The sequence below is a fragment of the Diceros bicornis genome, chromosome 9, assembly GCF_020826845.1.
Source record: "Diceros bicornis minor isolate mBicDic1 chromosome 9, mDicBic1.mat.cur, whole genome shotgun sequence".
NCBI lineage: Eukaryota > Metazoa > Chordata > Mammalia > Perissodactyla > Rhinocerotidae > Diceros > Diceros bicornis.
Window position 1 is genome coordinate 13,498,150 of NC_080748.1, and position 19,302 is coordinate 13,517,451.

Here is a 19,302-nt window from a genome sequence, read left to right on the forward strand (position 1 = left end):
AAAAGTCACTTTCTCTGTGAAACCTTGCCAAATAACTCCTACCTCCAACTAGAACTAATTTCTCTTCTAGACTCACACAGCACTTTGTATTTTGATAATAGTATAACTATATTTTGTTTGCAGATATTTCTATGATTGTGTTGTTATTTTATAGTTATTTGTCTTCATATTTCTCTTGTGGCACCAATCATCTTTATTTTAGCTGTTTACAAGTTTTTCTTTTCCATCTACTCTTCCCCCCTCTTTCTGACACAGAGAGACAGTAAGAAAAGAGGGCTTCCCTTAAATAAAATTATTTTGTCTCTTTTAGATTCAGTTTCTCATCTGTAAAAACAGGTAACTACAATTTCACAGAGTTTTCCATTAAAAAAAGGTCCTACTACGGCACCAGAAATCAGAAACTTAGTAGGTGTTCAAAGAGAAATATTAGTTCTGCTTTATTAGCCAGCAAATATCCCCCTGGTTCTAATCCTAAACTTAGCTCTTTTTCTTTTCCTAAACGAGTCTATTGTATTAATTTAATTCAATCACTTCCTTTTACATATTTCAGTGCTGTATGTGGCAGTAAGAGAAAGGAAGAGATATTTCAGTAATCTTGTTAAAATCCTTAGATATCACAGGCTATTTGGAATCACCTTGGTTCACGCTTGGACATTAGCTTTGACTTGTTTTATTTATCAACTAATCCATTGATTCATATTAATTAAATCCGTAAGAGAGTAATTTACAAACAATATCAATTTACTGATTTATAATAGAAGATATTAATTCAGCCCAAATATTTATTGAGCTTCTCCTACATGCCAAGGAATGAGCTATACATGCAGGAAAGCAGATACTAATCACTTATACTAGGCATTTTTTCCTAGTAGAAGGATACTCTCAGGAGACTGCCTAGCACTATGCCTTGCACATAACATACATTTAACAACTATTAGTTGAATAAAATTAGAGACTAGAAAGACACCCAAAGAGGCAAGAAAGAGTAAAGTTGGATCTTTTCAAGAATTTCTATTATGTTTTGCCCCTGATGTTGTCTTGATAAAGAAAACAACAGGTATTTCTATTCCATGTAGCTAACCACCACTGGTCATCATAATCGAGACACCCTTTCCCTAGAAACCACTGGCTATATAAAGACATTCTTCCTCTTTGGCATTTCTATTGTAGACAATGCAGACTTACAGCAGTATGTCTACCTGCCTAATACAAAAAAAATCTTTCTTCAACAAACAAAAGGGAATCAAATCCAAGAACTGAATCTTATAATTTAGATTACTTAGAGGAGTGGATACATGATGGCTCCTTCTAATCACATTCCATAAACAGCACAGCCCAGTTTTTGATGATAGCTAAACAGTGTAAGTTTGTCTAACGCAGGCCTAGAGAAGCGTTTAGCAAACAATGGCTCAGGGGTCAAATGTTGCCCACTGCTGGTTTCTGTAAATAAAGTTTTATTAGAACACAGCTATTCCCACTCATTTTTGTACTGTCAATGGCTGCTTTCGCACTACAATAGCAGAGTTGGGTAGCTGTGGGAAAGGCCGTATGGCCCACAAAGACTAAAATATTTATCACCTGACCCTGTATTAATCAGCTTGGGCTGCTATAACAAAATACCATAAACCAGGTGGCTTACAAACAACAGAAATTTATTTCTCACAGTTCTGGAGTGTGGAAGTCTAAGATCAGGGTGCCAGCACAGTCAGGTTCTGGTGAGAGCCCTCTTCCAGATTGCAGACTGCCAACTTCTTGCTGTGTCCTCACATGGCGAAGGGCAGAGAGAGAAAGCAAGCTCTCTTGACTCTTAGAAGGGCACTAATCCCGTTCATGAGGGCTCAACCCTTATAATCTCATCTAATCCTAATTACTTCCCAAAGGCCCTGCCTACTAATACCATCACATTGCGGGGTAGGGTTTCAACATAAGGATTTTGGGGGACACAAACATTCAATCCGTAACAGATCTTTTACAGAAAGTTTGCTGATCCTTGGAAAGTACAAGTGTTCTGTGTTGCTGATTAACAGCAGAACCACATGTATTAGAAACCAGATAAGCAGGTTATAAGGCTAATAATCTATAACAGAAATTGAGGTTCCCAATCAGGACTCTTGCTTTGATAGAAGGCCATCTTAACTCAACGAGGAGGGAGACACCTGCAGGCAAAGTCAGAATTTTCTGCAGGAAGAAGTTTTTTGAGTCCATTTAAACATGTGAACAAGTGCTCAGTTATGTATATAATCTGTTAACTATGCTTCTACAGATGGTTCTCCTTGGCAAAGATTGCTTTTTTCAATAAGCCTTAAGATCTTCCAGGAAGGTGGGGGAGGGAGATGGGGGAAAAAACGTGTCTCAGGACTTGCTGAAGGGAGTGTTTTATGATTTTCAACAGAATCACCATATCACGCCAGAACAAATAGGCATCAGATCTGGAGTCAACAGCAAGGAAGTAGAGCAAAACAAGACATGAGAAAGAGAAGTGGGGTGGTTTATAACTATGGAAGCCTATATGTGGTATGTTTCAGTGTGCTAGAAGCTGGACACTTAAACAAGGAAACATACATGAATGTTAATAAAACAATGGTTTCTATTGGACTTGGCACAACTTATTCTTGTTTCTTTCATTTTGCAATCAAAACCTTTACAAAATTGGTGGAAAAATATATTATTTTTTAATTAAAAAGAAAATTAATTTTATGATATCATTTAGGTGGTCTAAAAAAAAAAAACCAAAATGGGAAGAAGTGATGAAGACGCACTATCCAAGATGAAAGGGACATAGCTGCTTAAATCACTTTGTATATTTTTACCCAACATGGCACCACATCACGACAGGTACTTAATAAACATTTCCGCTGAATATGATGATTCTCTTTCCCTTACACCACACATCCAATCCACCAGTATATCCATCAGTATAACCATTCTCCACCATCTCCACTGTTACAACCTTAGTCTGAACTATCATAATCTCTCACTTGGCCTACTGTAGAAGCCTCATAATGAGTCTTCCTGCCTCTGTTCCAGACCACATTCAGACTGATCTTTCTAAGCGCAAATATAGTCACGTTCCTTCCCTGATTAGAACCTTTCAATGGATTCCTATCAAAGAAAAACGCAAATCTAAGTTCCTTACCCTAGTCAACAAAACTCAAATAATCCCAGCTAACTCTCTGAACATCTCCCACCATTCTATTCCTAGAGTACTCCATATTCCAGTTACACTAGCCTTCTTATCTTCCTGTTATCAGCCAAACACAATCCTGCCTCAAGACATTTACACTTGCTCTTTTCTCTGAACCTCTTCACTCATTACTCAGTTATAATCAAAGGTCACCTCAAAGAGGCTTTTCTTGACCACTTAGCAAAAGTAGTTATCCCAGTCACTCTCTATTACATTATTTCACTTTATGTTCTTCATAGTACTTACGACTACTATGGTAAGTACTTAGTACTATATCAAATACTTAGTACTTAGTACTATCCTGAGGATTATGTGCTTGTTGTCTTCCTCCCACCTCCTAAAATGTACGCATTCCTTGACGGCAAAGACCATTTCACTCCTGTATCATCAGCACCTAAAACAGTGCCTGGAACATAGCGGTGCTTAATAAAAATTCGTTTATTGACTAGCTATGAAATATTCTACTTAGATCATTTCATTTTCTCAGCAAAACACATATGCTTTGAAATGTAACTAATTAAATATTGGTATTTTGCAGGTATCTTCCAGTTATTTAAACAAAATAATGACTATTTTGGTCAACCAGAAGCATTATATCAGAAAGTGTTTTGGCAACTGGATACCTTCTAAAAATGTTTAATTTAACATAAGTTTCTCTAGCAACACATATTCATGACTAGACAGAAAACATTGAACTCTTTTTCATTTATAAAAAGCAATGCAATGCTAAAACTTTTAAGTCCAGTATAAAGAAAAGTATACAGTTGATTCTGCAGGGACTTTTAAAGTATAAATATCTCTTTTAACATCACAAAGTTCCAATATCTATAGGTTTAAAACTGACTGCTAGCTCATTCCCAACAAAATACAAATATGTTCTATTCAATTCCAGCCTAAGGGAGAAAAAACTGTCGCGTGACTTCTCATCTCCACCTGTCTCCCCATTTCTCTCCTCTTGACAGCAAAACTTCTCAAGATAATTGTCTGTTTCCTTCTAATCCACTTACCTTTAGCCCACTCCAATATGGTGTTAATTCTCAGTACTCTTCCACTAAAATTGCTTTTATGAAGGCCATCAATGATGTCCATGTTGCCAAATCCAGTGGACATTTCCTGTGCTCATCTTACTCAATTTCACAGAAGCATTTGACATAGCTGCCTTGAAACACTATCCTCTTGACTTTTAAAGATACCAAACTCTACTACTATCCTACTTCTTTGGTCACTTCTTCTACTGGCATCTCCTTCTCTGACCTCTAAATGTCAAGAGCAACTCAAGGACTGGACCTAGTCCCTTTCCCCTCACTGTACTTCCTCCTGGGTGATCTCATTCAGTCCCATGACTTAAATACCATGTATATGCTGAAAACATTATTATATCCTGATTTTTTTTCCTAGGCTCTCTTAAAATATTGATCTACTTCACATTCACTTGGACTTTCAATGGGCAACTCAAACTTAACGTGCTAAAAAATAACAAAACTTGACTTTCTCTCCCCGCAATAAATAATATTATCATTCTGTATTCATATATTGAATAAATACTTGTTCCGTAAGTATTTGTTGTTATAAATTTACTAACAATTATTTTCTCACTAGTTATTGTGATTAAAATATTAATTTTTTTTAAAACTGTACCTTGTAGGATTATTTTTTTTAACCAGAGTTCAACATTAATATAACTTCTCTACTTTGTTAAAACTAGGGCTTCCCCTCGTGCTCCATTTAGGATTATTTCTTTGTAAAAACAAAGAGCCAAACCAATACTGGTGTCAAAAAAATCATAATCCGATTCTCCCATCTTACGTTATCATAAAGTTTTTAGCTCCGATACTGGCAATCAAAGTACTGGCTGCTGAGAATCACACTGCATTTCTCACAGCTTCCTTTGCAGCTAAGTGTAACTGAGTCACTAAGTTCTAGCCAATGACATGTAAATGTCACGTGGTATCTTCAGGATATCTACCCTAAAGAGACAGAGGACATGCCATGGTTTTTCCTTTTTTTTCGTGACTTTCTTTATCCTGATACCTGGAATGCAGATGCTACCACTGCCAATTTGAGGCCAAAGATGGTACAAGAAGCCAGAAGTTTAGTTCCCTGATATCTTGGGATGTTATACCAGACTTGGATCACTATGCAGTCTTATGTGGTCAAAGAAATAAATTTCCAACTTGTTAAGCCATTGTAATTTAGGGTTTTCTGCCCACCCAGAACTGAATCTCTTTCTAAATAATTAGCCACAACAATATCTACCTTCATTTTCCACTGTAATAAGTGTTTTCCCTATGTACATCATATAAGCCTAACAACAACCTTAGAGCAGCTATACTTCCCCCATCTTACAGATAAGTAAACTAATGCACCGAAAGACTGAAGAACTTGCCCAAAGTAACCTAGCTGTAGTGATAGGAGAGTTATTAGAATTTAGTCTTAGACCAAACAAAGCCCATGCCTTTTATCTACAAGGCACTAGCCACAACTCTTGTTACTTCCTAGTTCAAAATGATCATAAAGGTAATATGAAATGAAGAAAGTTAATACACAATTTCCATATTTCTATTATACATACCACACTGTTTCATACCTCATGCCTTTGCTTATGCCATCCCCACTGCCTGGCACTCCCAGGTGTCCTCTTTCTCCTTTTAATTTACTCTTTGAACTAGGATGGACAAAGTGCCCTTTCTTTGTATTTCCAAAGTACAGTACATACCTCTAATAATACATAGGCAGTGGGTTTAGCCATAATGATTAATAGTATGAGTCTCAAAGTCAAAAGACTTGATTTTGGAGTCAAGAGACTTGGTTTTTAAATCTGTGCATCACGTATGGGCTGACAGATTTTAGGGAAAGTTAGCCTTTCTAAATCTCAGTTTCTTCACCTGTAAAATAGGGATAATAATCTCAGTGTTGCGAGGATTAAGTGAGGCTCCGAAAAATTTAGCATTTGCATGGTAACATTGTATTTACTTTATAAACAGTAGCCATTTTGTTATGATACGGTTAAGTTACCTACCAAGTTTACCTTTCAAGTTACAATTTTAAATTAGAAATATTTAGTTTTCTGAATTTCTCATATATACATATTCATATATAGTCATACGTATATGAATGAGACTAGTGGCGTCTTTAAACAAAATTCAACTATCTTCAGTGAATAATTTATTAAACTTTGATTTACATCTACCAGAATGTTCTTTGGGGTGCAGGTATATCTTGTATATCTCCTAATATAGTTCATTATAATGCTAAATACTAATAATTCATGATACTCATATACGAGAAAATAGCCAAGAAAATTAACTACTCATTCTTATAGGACTATTATTATATCAATTCTTACATCACTTCACTATTATCAACAAGAACATGATAAGATTTCCTTTTATCTTGAAAATAAGAGTCTGGAAAAATACTAACAGAGAGATATTTCTGAGGAATAAACTGATAATGAGGGAGCTATTAAGTGCCCAGTACAACACTCTTTCTAGAAGCTCAATAAGTGGTGACTAATCTCCTGAAAAGAAGTGAGTGTGAGAATGGGAGGCTATTCTCCAAACTATAATGAACAATGTTTATGAGCAAAACAAAAATCCTATGAAAATTACCATCATATACTGTCATACATGTCTTCTATTCATATTGATCACAAATATTATTTAACAAACAAATATTTACTAAAGATTTATCATGTGCAGGGCCAGCCTGGTGGCATAGTGGTTAAGTTTGCGTGCTCTGCTTCGGCGGCCTGGGGTTCCCGGGTTCGGATCTGGGTGAGGATCTACGTACCACTCATTAAGCCATGCTGTGGCGGCATCCTACATACAAAATAGAGGAAGACTGGCACAGATGTTAACTCAGGGACAATCTTCCTCAAGAAAAAAGGGGAAGATTGGCCACAGCTGTTAACTCAGGGCCACTATTCCTGACCAAAGGAAAAAAAGTTAAAAAAAAAAAAAAGATTTATCATGTGCTCAGCACAGGCAAATAAAAAGGAAATAGAGTATAATATCTATTCTTACAAAAATAATATTAACATAAATTAGATTAAAGAAAATAAAAGACAACATAATATCAAAAATACTATGTAGCAACATGGAAAAACAATATATAATTACATGCATACATTTAAGCAAAGACAATATATTATTTATAAATTATGAGGTACAGAAAAGTTAGATTTCGAAAACTAATCACAAAAACCTTAATGAAAATGAGATACAAGTTGGATCTTGAAAGATAGATAGGTAGATCATGTACAAGCAAGGGAAGGGAAGTCCAAACCAGGGGTACAACATAATTAAGAACTAGGAGGTAGGACTGAGCATGGCATATTCATGCGACAGTAAAAAGGATCTGCCTCTGTAGTATAAAGAAATAACAGGAAGCTACATGGTTAAAAGGTCTGACAGTTAAGGCAGAGCCTGGATACTAAAGGTCTTAAAGTTGAGGCAAATGGGTACAATGATAACATAGGAAACAGAAGATCAACAAAATTAGACAAAGAAATAACAAAGATTTGTAAGTCTGGCATAGAGGATGGATTAAAACAGGCAGAACCTGAAGTCCAGGAAACTATCTAGAAGGTCACGTAGTTGTGAGGGCTTGGATTAACATGGTGGCAGTACACATCCAAGGGGAAGTGTCAAATGTGTAGCTGGATACATGGTTGGTCATATCAGCATGCTACGAAGTACATGTTTGGTAAGAATACATTGTGAAATCTTGTTCGGATTGCAAATGGGCATCTGTCTAGCCCCCAAATCTTTTCATCAGAGAGTCCCTCTTTTCACGAAACTCAACTGAGAAGGCTGGATGTATAAGTGTTGAAAATAATTAATTTAATAAAAATTATTTAAAAATAAATCAGAAAGAAGAAAAATAGGTCACTAAAATTATGAGGTTTTCCCTTCTATGCTACATTTTTCTCTTTTAAAAATAACATTTATTGTTTTCTCTCTCTCTCTCTATACATATGTGTATACACATATGACCTCTGCCTTAGTTCATGCTGCTAAAATAGAATGCCATAAAATGGGGGGCTTTTAAACAACAGAAATTTATTTCTCACAGTTCTGGAGGCTAGAAATCCAAGAAAAGGGTGCCAGCACGGTCAGGTCCTGGTGAGAACCCTCTACTGGTTGCAGATTGCTGTCTCCTTGTTGTATCCTCACATGGTGGAGAGAGAATCAGAGAGCTCTCTGCGGTCTCTTTTACTAGGGAATTAATCCCATTTCTGAGGGCTCCACCCTCATAACCTAATCATGTACCAAAGGCCCTCCTCTTACTTCCACACTGGGGGGTAGGATTTCAACAAACAAATTTGGGAGGGACACAAACATTCATTCATAACAACCTCTAATAAAGTTGAATGCCTAGTTTACCATTTCTATTTGATACATGAGAAAACTAAGGCTTGACAAGATTAAAGCTAAGGTCACAAAGTGGAGGGGCCAGGATTCAAAATGAGACCTGTTTGATTCCTAAGACTATACTATTTCCCCTATATTTAGAGTGAAGTGGATGGATTCAAGAAATATTTAAAAGGTGAAATTTGAAAAGTGTTCAGCCTAGACGGGAAGACATACATATAAACCTAATTTTCTCATAGTAAAGTGCCAATAATAAATGCAAAATGCAAAAATGCCAAAATAAAGGAGGAATCTATCCCAGAAATTGGGGACGAACAGGACTGGCTGGAAATGTTTCTTGCATTAAATGACACATGATATAAATCTTGAAGCATAAGCAGGCTTTAAATAGGTAAGAAAGGAAAGGAAGTTGTGGTGGGCACAGAGAGTCAAACAAAAGGCTCTAAGGAAGCACTGTCCAGTAGAACTTTCTATGACGATAGGAATAGCTGATATCTGCACCATCCAATGAGGTAGCTACTAGTCACATGTGGCTACTGAGGACTTGAGATGTGGCCAGTGAAAAAGGAACTGGATTTTTAATCTAATTTTCATGAATTTAAACTTAAATTTAGATAGCTACATGTAGGTAGCGACTACCATATTGGAGAGTGCAACTCTAAATTGTGAAAGTTAGACGTGAGCAAGGAAATGACAAGCCATTTAACATTGTTAGAAGATGAAGTTCAAGGTGGACTGAGGCAGGATAGGAGGCTAGTGAGGGGGGCTGAAGCCATATTACAAAGAAACACATTTTAAGGTTGAATCATATAAAATTTCCAATATTCAACCAATTTTGATTTTAAGAAGAATCACCTGGCAATTTCATATACTATATTGTGCTACGGAATTTAAAACACTTTGCATTCTGCTAAGCTCTGTGCAAAGCAATAGAGATTTTTACACTTAAGACAACCTAGTCAATTCTTAACTGATATTAACAATATCAAATAGGACAGAAATAGAAATAACCTCTAAGTAATCTACATTCCATTTATAATCAGATTCAGAGCTTACCTTATGCCTCACAATACTGTCCTACTGTGGGCAGCCAACAACTAAGGTAGTTTAAAAGATCAATTATATGGGTACACTATAGTTAACTGCATGGGTAAAAAGTATCTGTGTTCTTTTTCTCTCAATTTTAATAGAGAGAAAATCATCAAAATTAGTCAGCTTATTTGAATGTCATATCAGAGAATTATTTTGATCAAAATACATATTTATCAATAAAATATTTTTCTCTGGTCAGTATTTACCAACATAAAAGCAAGGACATATATACAGTCACTTCTTTGAAAAAAACATCTCTTCCAATCATATCTTAGATTTATGGATCTTCTTGAATTCCCTTCTGTTCTCTAGGTGCCTTTTATAGTCATATTTCTGACAAAATAAAACCAAAGCTCCTTTGCTTTGGCCTGGTATTTAATTACTGTATTAACAAAATATAATACAGAATTTAGAATAGACAGCTATTACATTTTCTTTATTCTTATATTGAGAATTACGTGAAAATATCAATCTTTCCAGGTAATACAATTTTAGTTAAAGATAAAGAACATCTGCAAAAGTACAACCATACCGATTCCCCTATGCTATGTTTTGGAAAAGATAGAAATTATCTTTAGTGGTACTCTTATTAGAAATTATCCCAGCTTTCAGCATATTAGTATTTTATTTCCAAGTTTAAATGACAGTATTTTAGGCAGCCTATGTATGACATTTCCCTACAGAAACCAGAGTCACAAAGTCAAATGGCTGAGAAAGCATTAGTCTTCAGACAAAATGAATTGTCTAGGACACTGCCACATAGAAAGAGTCAGGAACAAAGCTATAACTATGGTCACTGCATTAAAAGATGCAAAGTTGTTTTATCTTTAGACTTAAAAAAACATTTTTCACCTTAAAATAATGTTTAAGCATTCACCTATGATACTGTTGGGAACAATGCATAAATAGATACAAAAATTTGGTGCTATTATTTTTTTTAAAGCGAATTCCTGGGCATTTCATGTAATACAAAACAACTGCAACAATTCCAGAATTCAAGTATTAAGAGAAATAATCTATCTTATCCCCAAGTCTCTTAAAGGGATTGCCTGTGCTAAACTATTCGATGATGGTCATTTTTTTTTCTTTTTTTGCAGGGAAAGATTTGTCCTAAGCTAACATCTGTTGCCAATCTTCCCCCCCTTTTTTTTCCTCCCCAAAGCCCCAGTGCATGGCTGCATATCCTAGTTGTAAGTCCTTCTAGTTCTTCTATGTGAGCCGTCGCCACAGCATGACAAATGACCGACTGGTGGTGTGGTTCCGTGACTGGGAAGGGAACCCAGGCTACCGAAGCGGGAGTGCCAAACTTTAACCACTAGACCATCAGGGCTGGCTCGAATTGGTCATTTTAAAGGCACCAGAAAAGATAAAAATGCTAAGCAGCAGCAAGATTAGTTTTTCTTGCAGATGGATGTGACTCTAATCAGAGCAACAGGGATTTCCTTTTGGGCAGAAAGGACCATCTAGACATTCCCACTTCAGCGCAGTTAGAAACTAAACGCAAGCAGAGGCTCATCCTGTCCTCTGTGGCATGTCAGCCTCTCTGGTTATCTTTTTTTTTCTTTTTGAGGAAGATTGGCCCTGCGCTAATATCTGTTGCCAATCTTCCTCTTTTTCTCTTTTCTCCCCAGAGCCCCAGTGCATAGTTGTGTATCACAGTTGTAGAGGTGTAGCTCTTCTATGTGGGACGCCACCTCAGCATGGCTTGATGAGCAATGAGTAGGTCCATGCCCAGGATCCGAACCAGTGAACCCTGGGTCCCCGAAGCTGAACATGTGAACTTAACCACTATACCACCGGGCTGGCCTCCTGGTTATCTTTTTTTTTTTTAAAGATTTTATTTATTTCCCCCCCCCCAAAGCCCCAGTAGATAGCTGTATGTCATAGCTGCACATCCTTCTAGTTGCTGTATGTGGGACGCGGCCTCAACATGGCGGGAGAAGCGGTGCGTCGGTGCGCGCCCGGGATCCGAACCTGGGCCGCCAGCAGTGGAGCACGAGCACTTAATCGCTAAGGAATGGGGCCGGCCCTCCTGGTTATCTTTTAATACAGCTCATAGCATACGAAGTCTGTGTTATATTCTCCTTTGTAGTCCCAGGATCCACCCCAGTGTCTGGCAAAGAATAAGAATTTAATAATGCTTGTTAAATAAATTTAGCAATAGTTGGAAGAAAATCCTTTGTTTCCACAGAAAGATACCACCTGCTTTCTGGGGAGCCGAGTTCATGATAAAGTGAAATAAAACCACCTAAGGTCACCCCAATACCAAGACATTTCTTGACTTTTTAAAATCCAGTTGTTGAGCTGATCAACACTATTTACAGTAACATGAAAGACTGAAAACTCTCTTATTCTAAACATTTTCTAAGAAGTTGATTCTACAATAGGTTTTGGTTTTCCATTTCAACTTGTAATAATTCTTTTGAACTAAGTTTGACCCAAATTTTGCTTTAAATTGATCATTTGAATGTAATACTGTTTTCTCACTTTAGAACATTTAAAAGGATACTGAATCTACTCACAAGGAAACACCAGACAAGCCCCAAAATGAGGAATACTCTACTAGAGAAAAGGAGGAGAGGCCTGTGTTCTTCCAAAATGTCAATGCCATAAAAGACAGTGGAAGTCTATGAGAATGTTACAGGTTAAGAGACTACAGATATATAACTAAATGCATGACCCTATACTAACCCTGTACTGGGAAGGGGGAAAATGGCATAAAGAACATTACTGGATCGACTGACAAAATTGGATTATAAACACAAAGTATCAATATTAAACTTACTGAAGTTTAACTGTAATTCTTAGGAATTATACACTCAAGAATTTAGGGGTATACCGCTATGATATATGTAAGCTAGCATTAAATGATTTAGAAAAAATATTGTATGTGTAGATATATACATGCATGTATACATACATCTGTTATACATACATGATATATACATACACATATATATACCTAAAAACATGCTTGAAAGAGAGCAAGAGCACACAGGAGCATAAATGATAAAGCAAATGAGACAAATCTTAACAGGTGAATCTAGGTAAAAGGTGTACAGGTGTTCATGTTGTTTTTTTCAATTTATCTATAAGTTTAAAATTATTTTCAAATAAAGAATAAAAATAAGCAAGCAAAAAAGGATATTATTTTGCTCAGTAAATTCTTTAAAGATGACCAACTCCAACAGTTCTTCCTGGTTCTGCTGTGTCTTTTCCCCCTATTTGTTTAAATACTTGTTAAAATGTCAAATATCATATAAACAATTGTATTTTTGTTTCATTTACATCTTTCAAACACCCTAAGTTCTTTTTACGGAAACCTATTGAAAATATTGAATTTATTTCCAAACAGAATAGAAGTAATTTACACCTTTCCAAACAAGCAAATAGGTGCAACCCAGGTGTTCCAGCCCTTATATAAATCAATCACATTCAATTAAAAATATTTTCAGAGCACTGTAATAACCTCCACAAGGTCTAAAAAGTGAGTTAGGACACGAACTATCCTTTAGCAGATAAAAATCTAGTGGGAAATAAAAACAATGATCTGAAAAAAGGGGCTGAATCAACAAAGGTGGCATTATTATTTATTCTTGCATAAAATATTTCCCCAAAATTTAGTAGCTTAAAACAATAAACATTTATTATTTCATAAAGTTTCTGTGGTCAAGTATCCATGAGGGCTTAGCTGGATCTGGCTCAGCTGCAGACAAGATGTCGACTGGGGCTGCAATCCTCTGAGGGCTTGACTAGGGCTGCAAGATCCACTTTCCAGGTGGCTCACTCACATGCCAGGCAAGTTAGTGCTGGTTTTGGGGAGGAGGCCTCATTTCTCATCACATGGACCTCTCCACAGGGCTGCTTAAGTGTCCTCATGACATGGCAGCTGACTTCCCCTACAGTGAATGATTCAAGAGAGAAAATGGAAGCCACAATGTCTTTTATGACCTAGCCTTATAAGTCACACACTGTCATTTCCACAATATACTGCTGGCTACACAGGTCAATACTATTTAGTATGGGCAGGGACTTCACAAGGGCATGAATAACAAGGGGCAAGAATCACTGGGGGCCATCTTGGAGGCTGACTACCACAAAAGGCTGTACAACAGAGAGAAAATACCAAGGGAGAACAAAGGAGGTGCAATTAAACTCCATTCCTTGGGATCCCCAATGATAAGAAATCTCTGGGGTATAACCTGTTAAATCCAGTTCTTCATTCAGAAACCTGGCCAGTAATTGTAACAGAAAATATGACAGTCTGGCCATATTCCTCCCTCTTGTAATCAAGCACATACTAGAATGTATCCAAAAAGGGCTTTATGATCAGTTTCACATTATCAGATACTGGGGCTCCACAATTAAAACTCTTACTTACTAGTCCAGGTTGGCCAGACAGGCCTCAGTCTGAAAAGAGGTTTAGTATGAAGTTAAATATATTTTTGCTAACCAATAGATACCCCAAATGCAAGATCTCATCACATTCACAGAATCAGAATCTTAGAATCCTAGAATTTCAAGGGATTTTTTTTTTAAAAGATTTTATTTATTTATTTATTTATTTTTTCCCCAAAGCCCCAGTAGATAGTTGTATGTCATAGCTGCACATCCATCTAGTTGCTGTATGTGAGACGCGGCCTCAGCATGGCCGGAGAAGTGGTGTGTCGGTGCGCACCCGGGATCCAAACCCGGGCCGACAGCAGTGAAGCGCACGCACTTAACCGCTAAGCCACGGGTCCGGCCCTCAAAGGATTTTTGAAAATCCCATCCTTTCTTCCAAAGAAATGGGAATTAAGGTTTAAAAAAGTGATTTGTCAAAGGTCAAAAGTGAGACTTGAGTCTAGAACCTGTAGCAGACTTGTGACTAGAACATTTGGATGAGGCACCTGCCAATAAACGCTATTAAAATAGGAAATACACCAATCCAGACCAATGCATGGTCTCTACAACTTTCCAATAACCACTACCTAGCTTATACTGCAGATGTATACTTAGATACTCTCTAGTAACAACAGACCTCTGGTAATTCTTTCTGAACCAAATACACAAAGATGGTTTTAATCTAAAATTAGTGGATGATGTGCTTGTTTCTGTAATGAAAGTGATGGATTAATTCTGATCCATCTATAATTTATTCTTCTTCTGTGATTAGTGGAAGGCACATAAAAGATGACTGGAATAATGCAACTAGTACCAACAAGTACTGCACTTGATTTGAACCTCATTACTCTATAATCAATTGTGTATGATGGTATAAAGCATGTAGGTGAACAAGTACTAGACCAATCAGAGGATCTACATTTTAATACTAGTTCTGCTCCTAGACAGTTGTAGGACCTGAATAACTTCTTTGCATTTTCTTGCCTTCTATGTTCTTACCTGTAAATCAAAGGCTTAGAAAATGTTATGGATTGAACTTTCCTCCAAAAAGATGTTGAAGGCCTAACTCCAAGTACCTGTGAATGTGACCTTACTTGGAAATGGGGTCTTAGCAGGTGATAAAGTTAAGATGAGGTCGTTTGGGTGGGTCCTGCTCCTATATGACTGTGTCCATATAAAAAGGGGAAATTTGGACACAGAGACAGAATTTCACATAGGGAAAATGCAATATGCACACGAAGACAGAGATTGGGGTTATACATCTACAAGCCAAGGAACACCAAAGTCTGCTGGCAAGCCACCGGAAGCTAGGAAGAGGCATGGAACAGATTCTTTCTCACAGCCCTCACAACGAACCAACCATACTGACACACTGATTTTGCACTTCTAGCCTCTAGAACTGTGAGGCAATAAATTTCTGTTGTTCAAGCCACCCAGTTTGCAGTACTTTGTTATGGCAGTCCTAGCAAACTAACATAGAAGAGATGATCTCTTAACATTCTATAAGGTCTAAAATTAAATAACTCTATAAAATACTACAAATGTTCAGGAAGATTTCTCATAGTAACTGTTCACAGAATACCACCAGTCTTTCAATAAAAACCACAACACAGATCCTCTATAACTAAATGCAATGAACGGCAAACTTTTTCTGCAGAGTCAGATAGTAAATATTTTAGGCTTTGTGGGCCATATAAGGTCTCCGTAACGTATTCTTATTTTTTAACAACTCTTTAAAAATGTAAAAATCATGTTAGCCCAAGGTATGTACAAAAACAGGCCTCAGTCCACATTTGACCCACAGGCCACAGTGTGCTGACCCCTGATATGTATGGCTAACAAGCCTCTTTTCCCTTGGGCTCCTTTTCTTCAGAATTCCAAGCCCAAGGAAAGTATTTCAAATTCTTTTCACAACTAGGTGGAAGGTATTTTACACCAGACCAGGCATGCTTCCAATGTCCTTAGAGCTACCTGCCCCTTCTTGACTATTATAACTACTATATAATCCAGAGGTTAGCAACTTTTCCCATTTTTCCTTCAGTAATTCTCCATTAAGAAGGGAGCATGCACATGCAAATTACTTACAACCATCAATGACACTCTCAGAAGCACCAGCACCCCCATGCTATTTCCAGGGCCAACCCCCAAGATATCCCAAGGATATGCTGCTTTCACAGCTCACAAAATGATTTACATTTAGAGATGTAAATAGTTAAAGTACTTTTCATAACCACAATGTATTGCGGATCTGATAATGGCAGGGCTAAGTATATAGAAAGTAGGGCAATGGCCAGAGACTCAAAGTTCCAAAGTGACGTCATAAGGCTATTACTGTTGCTTTTCTCTTTTTCTCAATTAGGCCATTGCTGTTTTCTCACTAAAGGAGGTGGTTTATGTAAAGTGAATAACATAGTACCTACCATAAAATAGATGTTCCATAAATGTTAAGGCCCTCTCTCCTTCTTCATCTAGGCTACTCGTGTTTTTTTCACAAAGTGAAGATAAAAAACAACATGGAAGATTTTCCTGTTGCTCAGGGAAAATAACTAAAGCTTGTTAAGGAATATACATGAAAACACAAGGACTGAAGGTGAAAGAGCCAGACACCTGGCATGCATGTGTGCTGGAATGGGATGGGGTGGTGTAAGGTAGGGTGAAGAGGATAATGGCCATGGTGGTAAAATAAAGGATAAGAAGATACTTTTGATCTGGTCTATTTCAAATCCCAGATCATATAACTTAATATGATTAGTTTGTAAGAAAAAGTTCCTAAAATCCATTCCTGATTTGTTTCCCTGTAATAAAAATTTTTGGTTTTGAAAAAATAACACATATTTAACACCATACACATGTAAGGGCAGAAAATGGGCCCTGTATTAGTTTGCTCAGGCTGCCATAGACTGAGTGGCTTACACAACAGAAATTTATTTTCCCATAATTCTAGAGGCTAGAAGTCCAAGATCAAGGTTTCAGCAGGTTTGGTTTCTTCTGAGGCCTTTGTCCTTGGTTTCTAGATGGTCGCCTTCTCACTGGGTCCTCAAGTGGTCTTCCCTCTGTACACATGCATGTCTGTGTCCTAATCTCTTCTTATAAGGACACCAGTCATAATGGATTAGGGCCCACCCTAAAGATTTCATTTTAACTTAATCACCTCTTTAAAGACCTTCTCTCCAAATATAGTCACATTCTGAGGTGCTGGTTAAAGCTTCAACATATGAATTTTGGGGGGGGTCACAATTCAGCCCATAACAGGCCCAAACCTTAATTTGTCAGCACTGTAGCTTGCATTTACAGTACAGTGACCACATCTGTGTTTATCTAAATGTCACACATGCAAATGAAAGAATATTGCATGATGATCTGAATTTACTAAAAGGCATCTCTCTCTTTTTGTCTATAGAAACCCAAATCTATAAATTGCATATGAAGTGTGGTGATTTACTTGATAAATTGCCAGGGCTGGCCCATGGTGGTAGGTACACCACAAGGAGCACCACTGAAAGAGCCCTTTCCTAATCATAGCTTCCTCACTGGCTTGCCACAAAACCTAATATTCTTCTACTCTGTTCCTTCACTGGCATTTTATTTCTTCTGAAAATGTAAATAATCTCTGCAAGAGTAATATATTAAGTGATCATAAGCCACTAACACCTTAGGGCAAAATAGCTAAGATCACAGTCTTAAAATAACTAATTCCTTCGGAAAGAAATTTTCTTTATTACTGCTCTGCTACTGGAATGTTAACAACAGTCTCCTTTAATAATAATTCTAGTCTAGATCATTCAAGTTTTTTAAAGACAATAAAACAAACAGCATGTATAAAAACATTTCCTCTTCTATGGGCCGGCCCGGTGGCGCAAGCGGTTAAGTGCGCGCGCTCCACTGCGGCGGCCCGGGGTTCGCTGGTTCGGATCCCGGGCGCGCACCGACGCACTGCTTGGCAAGCCATGCTGTGGCGGCGTCCCATATAAAGTGGAGGAAGATGGGCACAGATGTTAGCCCAGGGCCGTCTTCCTCAGCAAAAAAAAAGAGGAGGATTGGCGGATGTTAGCACAGGGCTGATCTCCTCACAAAAAAAAAAACAAAAAAAAAAACATTTCCTCTTCTAATAAAGAAACCTAAGAAGAGTAAGAGGAAGGTGGTAAAATTAACATTTTTGAGTACCTGCTCTGTATCATGCACTCTGCTAGGTACTTTAGAAAGCAAATCATTCAATCCCAAAAATAATTCTGTATAGTATTAACTCCATTTTACAGATGAGGAAACAGGCTCAGATAAATTAATGTCACAGAATTTGCTGACGGGGAAGGAGAGATTAAAACCCATGTCAGGTTCTGTGGCTTGTCTGTTGGGTGCCTGTGGTCAAACTACTAGTGCTGAGCTTTAGTTTCCTCATTTTAAAAATGAAGATAATAATGGTACTTACTTTGTACAGCACTGTTGTGAGGTTTAAATGAGTTAATCTGCATCCATAATAGTGTGGTAGAAGGCAGAACTGATGTTGTGCAACTTCTGAGACCAGGCCTTCAGAAGCCTTGTATCCTTTCGCGTTTGCCCTCTTGGAACACTTCTGCTGCCACGTTAAAAAGCCAGAGGGAGAGTCTGAATGAGGAGAGACTGCTTGGAGACAGAGAAGGAGGCCCAGCTGACAGGCAGCACTGGACCACGGACATGTCAGTGCCGCCACCTGAGACTCCTGAGCCCCAGGCCAGCGGTCAACTGACTGCACCTACAGGAGTGGACCCAGTGAGACCAGCAGAAGACCCTGACAGTCACCAACAGAATCATAAGAAATAATCGCTTTTGAAAGCCACTAAGTCTTCAGTGGTTTGTTGATGATTATTATGGTTAGACCAAAAACTTGTTAGCTTACAATCCCAAATTAAAAGCGTAAGAATGAGATAAAAAGAACACTTCACAATCCATAAAGTTTTTTCCCCTCAAAGAGTTCCAAGTTTGAAAAATTGACTTTTCTAATGCCTAAATGTTAAAATAACCTGAGAACCTATATGACTAGTCATAGTCAGCAGGCTCAATCTGTCTGATGTCATCAACACTTTGATAAACCCTGAGGAAGAACAATTATTTAGCTGAAACCAGACTAAAGTAACGGAAGGTTTTAAGTACAGATGACCAAATGACCCTATCTCATTTGTTTCCCTTGTTTTAGAGAAACACATCAGCAGTCTTTCATTCCATACCCTCCACACACATTTTTCCCTGTGGCATTTGATTAGGGAATTTCTTTAGTTTATCAGACTTAATTTC

At 37.5% G+C, this 19,302-nt stretch overlaps 1 long non-coding RNA gene across 1 annotated transcript in view; it reads right to left on the minus strand.

The window, feature by feature from the left end:
• LOC131410115 (uncharacterized) overlaps positions 1-19,302 on the minus strand; it is a 108,043-nt gene that overhangs the window by 76,495 nt on the left and 12,246 nt on the right. The gene's annotated exons all lie outside the window — the stretch shown is intronic.